Source organism: Ovis aries, chromosome 1, assembly GCF_016772045.2.
Source record: "Ovis aries strain OAR_USU_Benz2616 breed Rambouillet chromosome 1, ARS-UI_Ramb_v3.0, whole genome shotgun sequence".
In the NCBI taxonomy this organism is placed as follows: domain Eukaryota; kingdom Metazoa; phylum Chordata; class Mammalia; order Artiodactyla; family Bovidae; genus Ovis; species Ovis aries.
Window position 1 is genome coordinate 97138178 of NC_056054.1, and position 12514 is coordinate 97150691.

Sequence of the window (12514 nt, forward strand, 5' to 3'; positions counted from 1 at the left end):
ACGTCTCCTATTGTCACTGTCACTTTATCATAGCTCTATACAGTTTTGGATGTGAGTGTTGGACTGTGAAGAAGGCTGAGCACCGAAGAATTGATGCTTTTGAACTGTGGTGTTGGAGAAGATTCCTGAGAGTCCCTTGCACTGCAAGGAGATCCAACCAGTCCATTCTAAAGGAGATCAGTCCTGGGTGTTCTTTGGAAGGAATGATGCTAAAACTGAAACTCCAGTACTTTGGCCACTTCATGCGAAGAGTTGACTCATTGGAAAAGACTCTGATGCTGGGAGGGATTGGGGGCAGGAGGAGAAGGGGACGACAGAGGATGAGATGGCTGGATGGCATCACTGACTCGATGGACGTGAGTCTGAGTAAACTCTGGGAGTTGGTGATGGACAGGGAGGCCTGGCAGGCTGCGATTCATGGGGTTGCAAAGAGTCGGACACGACTGAGTGACTGAACTGAACTGAACTGATAGTTTGCAAGTACAGTGCAGTAAGTGCTGCCATAGAAGAACCAGAGGCCTGAAGAGATGATCGTCATTTGAAACACGGTATCTCCTGAGGAGGAGAGGTCTTCTTTAGTGATGAGCCTTGTGACCTGTGGACAGGTGATCTGGCTTTCTCAAAGACCTACAGCTAGTGAATAGTAGGTTGGGGACTCAAGCATGTCATTTCACTCCAGATTTGACTCTTTCCATGTTCATCTTCTACTTTGCAATAAAAAGGTTCCTTTCATCTGATCTTCCAATGAGTCTCTGCCTCTCTGTTCTTCTCTCACGGCCCGATCGTCCTCTGTCATTGATAAGAATCATGCACTCACTCATCACTTTGCTCAGTTAACCCCTCAGTGTAATATGACTGCGGAGGGCAGAGAGAGGAGCCAGAGTGGTTCTTGCTTCAGGGAAGACAGAGGCAACTTCATTTCCCTGAAGACAGAGACCTTTCAGGTGCCCCCAGAAGTCCAAGTCTCCTAGGTCTTCTGCACCTTTAGATTCTTGCCTCCATGTGTCTTGGTGTTTCACTGCTCTAATGCAATCTCCCGCTTTGCTCTGTCACCCCATGTCCTCCACTGAGCCATTGGCAAAGTTCTATCACCCACTGAAAATTCCTTGTGGCCGATCTTTTTTCCCCTGAAAATGCCCTTTGCTTCTTTCTTGGTCTCAGACTGCAGCTCTCACATGGTAGTTGCATTCTTTGCTTTCCACCATATGCGCCCCCCCCCCCCCCCCCCCCCGGCGACCGGTACTCTAGGTACTGCAGTGCTTGGAATAGGCAAAGAAGGTCATGGCAACCCACTCCAGTATTCTCACCTGGAGAATCCCATAGACAGAGGAGCCTGGAGGGCCACAGTCCGTAGGGTACTGAAGCGGTGTAGCATAGCATAACCTTTTTGCTTTTCAGTGATGCTGCCAAAGTATTTTTCCTCTCCTTCCTCTCAATAGTCCCATTCTCTACAAGCACATATCATCAATCTGGGCCACTCAGTGCCTTTCATTCTTGCAGTCAATCATCAGTCTTGCTCCACTGCTCTTGTTCATGAATACAGGAGCACAGGGATCATTGCCTTCCTTTCCACCCTCAATCCTCAGCATTCTTGGAGATGTCAGTCTCTACATAGGTAATTCATTCATGTCGGCCTCTCACTTAAGTCCCCACTCCCATGATTTTGTCTTCCATTTGACCTCAGCCTCCCATTCCACATGCACACTATTTTTATTATTAATATTATTGAAGTATAGTTGAATTACAATGCTGTGCAGACATGCAATGGAGATAGAAAGATTGCTGCACCCATCTATAGTGCTGGCATTCAGCCACATGGGCACAAAGTCCAAACTTGCTAGCTCGGCATCCTCTTCATCATCTGGGCCTGCTGTGTTTCCAGCAGTTTCAGTGATGTGACCCATTCACCAATGCACTAGCTGGAAGAGCTTATGCCTCTCTGAACCACAGTTTCCCTGGTTTGTGGACCTTGACTCTTTTTTCTACAGTGCTTGCCTGACAGACACTTTGCGTGTAAGGCAAACTTAAGTGGCTGCTCTTCCTGCCACCTTTTCTCTGGTCTTCCACCCCTTTAGCCTAAAATGCTCCCTTCTCCTTGCTATTGACTTATAGCAAAGTGTTTTCAGATTCTTTTTCCTTACAGGTTATTACAAACTATTGAGTATAGTTCCCTGTTCTATACAGTAGGTCCTTGTTGGATATTTATTTTATATAAGGTAGTGTATGTATCCTAAAGGAGGGCATGGCAACCCAAGCCAGTATTTTTGCCTGGAGAATCCCATGGACAGAGGAGCCTGGTGGGCTAGAGTCCATGGGGTAACAAAGAGTTAGATTGCAGGTCTATGTCTGCAGGTCTATTTCTGTTTTGTATATAAATTCATGTATATCGTTTGTTAAATTTCACATGTAAGTGACAACCTACTTGGTATGATGATCTCTAGTATGAGTTTCTATACTCATACTCTGGACCTTGTGGTACCGCATCTATCCACCTTCATAGTTTTCATTTCATGCAGCCCAACTCTGACAACCTCTGTCTTCCCAGCTCACTTTCAATGTACCCTCACTTTTTTCTTCCACTGGGCCCACCATTGACTCCTTCACTTCTTCACTTTTTAGCATCCTCACAGGCCTCTTTGCTCAGCTCAGATTACTGTTGATGCATTACTGCAAACAGTCCCTTGCACACATCTTGCCTTTAGTCTTTCTGCCAGGCTGACCCTGCAAACCTTCAACTTTTGTTAAACCCACTCTTGGTCTACTCTATGCCTGCCTCTGAGCAGCTAACCAAGGCTGAAGAAAAATACAGTGTAGTGTTGACTGGTTAGGTTTACTTTTACAACCACACATCTGAAATGGATGTTCAGCATAGACTGGCGATTCTACTACATTTACCTAGCTCATTTGCTCTCCCAGTTCCAAAAGACTGGTCACACCTCCTCGTCTGTTTCAGCCCATCACCTCTGTTCAATTTCAGCTGATTACTTTGACTCATATTTCATTGTTTTGTTGTTGTTCAGCCGCTAAGTGGTGTCCAATTCTTTGTGACTCCATGGATATATATATATATATATCTCCACACCAGGCTTCCCAGTCCTTCCCTATCTCCCAGACTTCGCTCAAATTCATGTCCTTTGAGTCAGTGATGCCATCCAACCATCTCATCCTCTGTCATCCCCTTCTCCTCCTGCCTTCAATCTTTCCCAGCATCAGGGTCATTTCAAATGAGTCAGTTCTTCGCATCAGGTGACCAAAGTACTGGAGTTTCAGCTTCAGCATCAGTCTTTTCAATGAATATTCAGGACTGATTTCCTTTAGGATGGACTGCTTGGATCTCCTTGCAGTGCAAGAGTCTTTTCCAACATCACAATTCAAAAACATCAATTCTTTGGTACTCAGCCTTCTTTATGGTCCAACTCTTACATCCATACATGACTACTGGAAAAAGTATAGCTTTGAGTATATGAAACTTGGTCAACATTTTCATTTCACTGAGACAATAGAAACAATTAGAAGAGAAGCACTCCATCTTTTACTAACAAATTCAGCAAATTGCCTGCCTTTATAGCCCAGACTCTACCTTCATGCAGTTCCTATCTAGAGGAACAATCCCTGCTCTAATTTAAATCTGACGTCACCACTTGTGCACTGATGGTACTCCCTCCGCTCTGCATGAATGGTGGTCTTGCAGTCGTCCTTTCTTCTTTCTGATCATTTCTCTTTTCTACTTGGCTGCTCTTGTCAGTGCACAATCCCATCTTTAAAAACTTTTGGTGTGGGGAGGGAGGTGGGAGGGGGTTTTAGGATTGGGGACACGTGTACACTTGTGGAGGATTCATGTTAATGTATGGCAAAGACAATACAATATTGTAAAAGTAATTAGCCTCCAATTAAAGTAAATAAATTTAAATAAAAAAAAACTCCCTTTTGACCCTATATATCTTACCAAATGTGCCATCACATCTATGCTCCCCTCTATAGCAAAAGCCATTAAAATATTGTCTGTTCTCAGTGTTTCACATCCTTGCTTCTCACTCAGTCCTTAACTGATCTATTCAGGCTTTTGCTTCACGTGTTCCACTGAAATTCCTTGTGTCGGGGTCATCAGTGACTTCTTTCTTGGCAAACCAATGGTTGGTCCTGAACCTTCAGCTTACTAGACCTCTTAGGAGCACACAGCACATCTTCTCACTGCGTCTTTCTTGAAATACCTTTTTTATTTGGCTTATAGAACTTGACAATCCCAAGGATTTCCTCCAAATCACTGGCCACTCCTAATAGCTGCCCCTCCTCTTTCTGAAATGTAGAGTGCTCCGGGTTGTTCCCACACACTCCTTAATTCACTGAGAAAATAGATGGAACTGACTAAGAACATTACGGTCTTAGGCCAAAACACCCAAATATTCACATAGAATTATGGATATATAACAAACTATTTTGATAAAAATTGAAGATCAATCAAACTAGTTAATCCAGTAAAATTTTATTTAGTATATATAAGAGATTAAGCACTGGCAATCTAGGTGGATGGATCAGCTTTGTTTCTCTCTCTCTTTTAAATTCGCATATACTAAGCAATTACTCCCCTGCAGGAGGAAATGGAAACCCACTCCAGTATTCCTGCCTGGTGAATTCCCCGGACAGAAGAGTTTGGTGGGCTACAGTCCATGGGGTCACAAAGAGTTGGACATGACTGAGTGATTGAACACACACAAGCATTTCCTCTGTGCCAGGTAGTATGCTAAGCACCTTTTGCATGTTTTCTCTTTTAATTCTTGCAACTGAGATGGGTACTATTATTCCACTCATTTTACAGATGAGCAAACTGAGGTTTCCTAAATTATTATAAAATTATAATATCGAAATAATATATAACAAGATTATAATATATAAAAATATATAATATAATATATATTATAATTATATTATAGTATATATATAATTATATATTATATAATTATAATATATAATTATAATAAATTATAATATATAAAATTATTACATAATTCTAAATTAAGTTATATAGCCATCTGTGGCTCAAGACCTGGTCAGTGACTGAAACTGGCTTTGAATCTAGGCTCTCTGGATCTATGCCTGATTTGCACCAATCTTCAACCATTTTTGACCTGAAAAATGGCAACGGCAATGATGCAAAATTAAATCTAATATTAAGTTGTTTCTTTGGAAAAAGGGAAACTTGTTGGTTGAAGAAGTACCAACAAGGAATATATCGAGGAATACATTATGTAACGTGTAAATTGGAGGAAATAATATCATAACACCATTAGGTGATAGCTTTTCATAGTGGATAGAATTTTGTTGACCAAGTAATTGTAGTCAAGCTCAATAAAGAAAATGGTTTTTCTATGAATTATCCAAAGTGCTGAAGGAAAGAGAGTACAACATCCAGCTGTTAAAGAAATCACCTCTCAAACACTTACATAAACTCACATTTTGATATTTTCTGAATGAGGACACTTTAATTCTTGCTTTGAGACTTTGAGATCCTTCAGCTCTCAGAATGCAGCTCTTTAGCTGGACGGTTGATGAAAGATAGAGAGTTGATTAATCAAAAATGCGTCAGGTGCTAGATAAACATTAAGAATCATAAACATTGATTATTCTGGATTAAAAAGTTTAGACATCTAGGGTGAATCTTGCATAAACAATGTTTGTTTTTAAAACAGTTCTGCCAAGAAAGCTGACTTAGGAGAGAAAAACTGTGAACAAAATTCCTGGGCATCTAAATTTACCATCTTTATCTACACCTGCCTCTTCTACCTCAAAAACTCATAGTCCTTCTTTTAACAAATGCACAGAAAATGTATTTTTCTGTGGTTCCTGTGGTTCCAAGTTTCCTATGGCTGATAAGTTGAAGTGGATCCTCAGTCACACAGATTTACTCTTTATATCTCAATGTAAAGGGAAGGAGTTTTCACAGGAAGAGACCCACAGACTTAGAAAACTAACTCATGGTTGTTGGGGGTGTGGCAGGGGGCAGGGTAGAGGACTTTGGGAAGGTCACGTGCACATTGCTATATTTAAAACAGACAACCAGCAAAAACTTATTGTATAGCACATGGAATTCTGCTCAATGTTATATGCCAGCCTGGATGGGAGGGGGGTTTGGGGGAAGACGAATACATGTATATGTAGGGCTGAGTCCCTTCATTGTTCGCCTGAAACTATCACAACATTGTTAATCGGCTATACCCCAAAACAAAATGTTTTTGGTGTTAAAAAAAATTAACAACAACAAAAAATGATAGAAAAGTTTGACTTAAGAAAAAGAAAAATGAAAAGGAGTTCTCAGATTTCCAAGCATCTGAAAGTATGTAGGAGTTATTTCTACAGAAAATGTAAATCTAGGCACAAGCCTTATGTTTAGGGAGATAAACTTTATTTATTTAATAATAATACTATTTCAACTCAAGCATATCTAATACTTCATCAGTTTTGAAATGCTCTCACATGCAATCTGTACTTATACCAGTTCTAATAAGTTGATGTAGGCATGAAGCTTCCAGAGATGAAATGACCTTGCTTATGGGTGTGTGACTAGTTCACGACAATGTCTGGGAGCACTATTTTTGCTGTATCTCCAGATTCAGGACTCTTTCATCACATCTTCACGTGGATTCTGCTATGAAAGGGAAGGAGTATCAGTGTTGCTTCTGATTCTATTACTGGTTAACTAACCTCTCTTTGCCAGGTCTTGCCTTCTGGGATTACCTGGGGTGACATTCAGACCTTTGATTCTAAAGCTCCCAGAGTTTTGTGAGGGAGGACTAGTGTCATAGATTTATTCCTATCTATCTGTCGAATTAGGAGAGAGGTCCTGAGAAAAGTAGGGGAAAGGGCTTGGAGCCTGATGATATTTCTCAGAAGAAAAGCATTGAGCACAGGTATTTGTTGTTTACCCTGAGTTACACCATTCCAGGAGTTCCCTTGTGTTTGCAGTGTCATCTAGGGAGCAAACCTAGCAAGATGATGTACAGTCTCAAGAGGAAAGATTCAATATTTGCACAGGAAAGGCACACAGTAGTGATGGTAGAGTTTCCCATGAGTCTCAACGAGCAAACGCCGGCATCATCTGTCATCCCTTCTTTGGCCTTTATTGTCCAGCCTTCATTATCTCTGACATTTAAACAGACTGAAAAAAAAAGCAAACTACATTTCCACAACCATTTTGTGTCAGTAACAAATATGTCACAAAATAACTAATTTGCAGAAGTAATATCCTTTCTATTTTGAGCTCTCAAAATTTTGTTGTTAGATAATTATCATGTATTTGTCTTAATTGTCATAATTTATATTTTCATAACATTTGATCAAACCCAGATTTTTTCTGCTTGGCCACATGGTAAACTGTCATAAGCTGTGGAATGCCTCTTCCTAAATCTACTTGGGAAACACTAGGAAAAAAAAATGGGTAAAGCATAAATTTGAAGAACAATTTAGAATGAAAGCTGTGAGAAATCCCTGAGGAGTCTGAAGGATGCCCTGGATCAAGGGATGTGGGAGAGAGGTGGGGATGAAGTTGGATGAGGGCTGGAGCTTGGAGAGGAAGGATGGCTGAAAGCCGCAAGGAGAGGAAGAAGACTGAAAAAGCCTTACTGGGTGCCTTGTTCATGAAAAGAGCTGCAGACTCACCAAGCATACACTGACAACTACTCTGACAAACCTTTGTTCTCAAACCGCTAACTGGTGACCCAGCAATATTTTCCCCAGGTTCTGTTTTTTCCTAGCAGTTTAATTGTGCAGGCTTGGTCAGAAGAGTCTCCTGGTGAAGTAGCAGCAAACAAGATAGTCGTCCATGTTTCTGCAATGTCTGGGGCTCACTTGAGATGTGCCCTGAGGAACACAGAGTAAGGCCAGATTTTCACTGTTTCCCTAACACACAGTGCTGGAGAGTATCTACCATCCCCAGGAGCATGAACTCATATGCCAAATTAAAAATGCCTTGAGGTCTATAAAAGAAAGCTAGTGCACTGAACAGAATGTTCAAAACAGACAAAGAATTTAAAATGATCATCCTACATGCCCTTAAGAAGGGGAAGGAAGATTTTGTTATATAGGTTACTGATAAGAATCACAATAAAGAATTCATATATAACTAATTCTACATAATGCTGAAATAAAGACTATATAGATGAGAAATATTACAGGATAGATTTTTTTAAATAGTGAGTAGGAATAGTCAATTGAGAAACTCTCAAAAAAGGCCAATAACAAAGAGCAAAATGAGAAAACATTGTTTAAAAAAAAGCTAAGAGATCGGAAGAATAGATATAAAATTATCAATATTTGAATAATGGAAATACCCAAAGGAAAAACATTAGAAGAAATAGTAAAGATACATTTTCCACTTTTAAAGAAAGAAGATACATCTCAGTCTGAAAAAAACTTATTGAGGAACAAGCAAAAGAGTCAAGGAGAAAATGGATCCAGAGTACATATAGACAAAAGGGACATTCTAAAAACTTCTAGAAAGAAAGATCACTTGAAAAGGAACAAAATTCAAGTGACTTGAGTTTTGCACTTCTTAAGAAGTGATTGCGCTTCTTAATAGCAACACTGGACTCAAGATAGTGAAGTAATATGTTTAAATAATTACAGAAGAGACACAACAAGTTGTCATTCAAATGTAGGGCATAACAAGTATGTTCTCAGGTACTCAGAGACCCATGATGAAAACAAAACTGGAGGAAGCAGGGAATGAAAAGAGAGATAAATTCAGGAGGATGTAACACTAACTACAGAAAAAAGTGGCATTGATCTAATAATTTGGTAAACATGTCATTGTTTATGGACAAGCTCAAAAGAAAGAAAATGAGAAAGCAAAACTATAACAACCTTAATGCAAAAGCCTAGTTATATCTACATGACAGGGAAGTGGGGTGGAAAAGACTGAAGGAACAAGAGATCTGTCTTTAGAGCAAAGAATATAACAAAATTTACATGGGTTAAACTTAAGTAAAAACCATGAAGTATCTGATGGGAATAAAAAATGATTTGACATTACACCACCTACAAAAGATACCTGTTAATCACAATGGCACACGGAAGTTGAAAATGAATGGTTGGAATAAAACATACTATACAAATATAAATCAAGAGAAAGCTGAGGGAGCAATATTAATATTTAACAAATTGGAAGAAGCTAGATTATTCAATCGTTAATGGACATGTGGGAAAATGTAAAACTGACTTCGTATGATAGTTGGAGGTAATTTGGATATCCATCATTTGAGAGAGAACAGGTACAATGTGGTTGAAAGTATCACGCAGAGTGTTATGAAATGGTTAGAAACACCACAAATAGCAAGACAGACGCATCTTAAATGCAATGCTAAAGTCAAGCAAAGTAGCATTTATGTAAGTTTAAACTACTCACAAAACAAAAATACCTATTTTATAAAAATAGATAAAAGAGAAATGGCTGTGAAGGCAGGATGGGTGAGACAGCTGAGAGTGGAATAATGGTAAAACCACAAATTCCATATCTATGGCTACCAGATCTTATAGTACAGAGATATTCACATAGACTTCAGAACCAGGCCAATCTGGATTTGAATCTTAACTTTTCTGTATCCTACTTGAACAACCTGAAATAGTCATTTAACCTTTCTTAGAATCACTTTCTTATCAATTTCTTCACTTGTAAGAGGTGGACAATAGTGGTTCCTGCATCATCGGTTTGTGGTGATGGTTAAATGCATGTAAGGCACTGAACACAGTAGTTGTTTAATAAGTGAATATTGTTGCTATCATCCTTATGTGTTGGGAAAATGGTGAGAAAATGAACCAGTATCTACAGGCTGAAAAGGATCTGTAGCTATCACTGGGCTTCCTCTCATTGCTCACTACCACATTTCTTCCTACCAAAGAACCGATGCATTTCATTTGGTGCATTCTGACTGGACCTTGGAAAATCAAGGGAATTTCTGCTGGGTGAATGCTGTTAACCTTTCAAGAGATGAGAGGAAGAATGACTAGAAAGAATTTGGCAAAAAACTTTAAAGAAGGAACTTGGCAACCTGCAACATTGTTGGGTCCAAGATGGAGAACATCAAACTAGAATAATTATACCTGCAGGTCATTTTTTATCATAACTTGATGAGGTAAAGGATTTTCTTTGCATAGTGATTGGGTTACTCTGGCTTTTGGCTGACCTGCAAGCCTAGGATAAGTGGGCAGAATAAATTTCCTCTCGTGCTCATTGGAAACTTCCTCCCTTCATTTTGAAATCAGTTCATGTTCGGTCATGAGGAGGTAGGATCTAGATGGAAGGTCAGGTAGTTAAGCCATTCAACAGAGTAAATGGCTCAGAAAAACGAAAAGCTTTGCTCATGTGGTAGAGCCAAGGACTTCTACTTCTGTGAAAACTCTGATGCCTGAAAATTGTCAAATATCTGGAATTCTTAGTATAAATGTCTAGACAGCAAATGTGATTTTTTTTTCCCCACAAAGGAAGTTTCTTTGATTATTCTCTGTTAGTATAAAGACAAAACTCATTTCTGAAAAATACTAGTAAGCAAACAAAATATATTCCATCAAAACCATGGTTAATGCCTTCATGTGTGTCCTTAAGGATGGTTTCTGAACAGATATATTATAGGTGAAAAAATATAACATCAAGAGAGAAAACTCTAAGCACCTCCAATTGGTAATGGGTGAGTGAATACACTTCAAATGTCCCCACCACCCCTCATTCCCATACTGGTTTTCTTTTATTCTAATTTAAAAGTCACTTTCCCCCTTCACTCTGTTTATACACTATTATGTTGTTTATGATGTACTCCCCAAAGAAATGTTCTCATATTTTCCTTCCCATCCGTCTCATCTACACAGGGTCCCCGATCCTTCCAGAGACTGACTCACTGACACCAAACACCACCCACACCATTCATCACAGCTAATGGTGGCCTCTCTCCTCAACTTCTAGAATTGTCTACTCTCAGTTCAGTTCAGTCCAGTCGTTCAGTCGTGTCCAACTCTTTGCAACCCCATGAATCGAAGCACGCCAGGCCTCCCTGTCCATCACCAACTCCTGGAGTTCACTCAAACTCAGGTCCATCGAGTCAGTGATGCCATCCAGCCATCTCATCCTCTGTCATCCCCTTTTCTTCCTGCCCCCAATCCCTTCCAGCATCAGAGTCTTTTCCAATGAGTCAACTGTTCGCATGAGGTGGCCAAAGTACTGGAGTTTCAGCTTCAGCATCATTCCCTCCAAAGAAATCCCAGGACTGATCTCTAGGCAAAAGCATATTCCTCGGTACTCCCTACACCAAGTGGACTGATTTCAGATTCCATAGCTCTTCAAACAGTACCATCTTTTTTAGTTTTTTTTAAACAACCTCATCACCTCTGAAAGCATCTATTTTTTTAATTAATGAAGTTTATTACTTTTATTTTTGGTTGTGCTAGGCCTTCATTCCGAGAAGGCAATGGCACCCCACTCCAGTACTCTTGCCTGGGAAATCCCATGGATGGAGGAGCGTGATAGGCTGCAGTCCATGGGGTCTCAAAGAGTCAGACACGACTGAGCGACTTCACTTTCACTTTTCACTTTCATGCATTGGAGAAGGAAATGGCAACCCACTCCAGGGTTCTTGCCTGGAGAATCCCAGGAACAGAGCACCCTGGTGGGCTTCCATCTATGGGGTCACACAGAGTCGGACCCTACTGAAGTGACTTAGCAGCAGCAGCAGCAGCGGTAGCAGCAGCAAGCCTTCATTGCATCATGGGCTTTTCTCTGGTTGCAGCACGCAGCCTTCTCATTTCAGGGGCTGCTCTTGTTGCGGAGCATGGGCTCTAGGGCTGGCAGGCGTCAGTGGTTGCAGCATGTGGGCTCAGTAGTTGCAGCTCCCAGGTTCTAGAGCACAGGCTCAACAGTCGTAGTGCACGGGCTTAGTTGCTCCTCAGCACGTGGATCTTCCCGGACTAGGGATCGAACCCGTGTCTCCTACATTGGCAGGTGGACTCCTTACCACTGAGCCACCAGGGAAGCCCAAACAGTACCATTTTGCTCAGGCCTCCTGTGGAGCTTCTAACACAGTATGGAAAGGAAGGATGATTAAAAACTCTCTCACTTCTTACCATATCAGAAACTTTCATCCATCTTTTAATGAAAAGATTAATTTAATCCTTTAATATAACTGTTAACTGGATTACAGTTACAAATCAAAAGCTGCTATGTAAAAATAAATATACAAAGCACTCTTTCCTAATGTGAAGTAAGATCTGCTAATTTCTTGAGGAAATAATTTGTGATGGAAGGAAGAGAGAAAACAAAGAAAGAGGGAAGGGAGGAAAGAAAGAAGGAATGAAGGAGTGAAGAAAAGGAAAAAGGACAGGAAGGTATAAAATCCTGGATTTGGATCCTCATGTACTATTTACTCACTAGGAGACCTCAGTCAAAACATTTAATATCCCAACTTTTGATTTTTTCATATATGAAATTGGAATAATAATTTTAAGTACTTTATGGCGTGGTGTGAGGATTAAATAA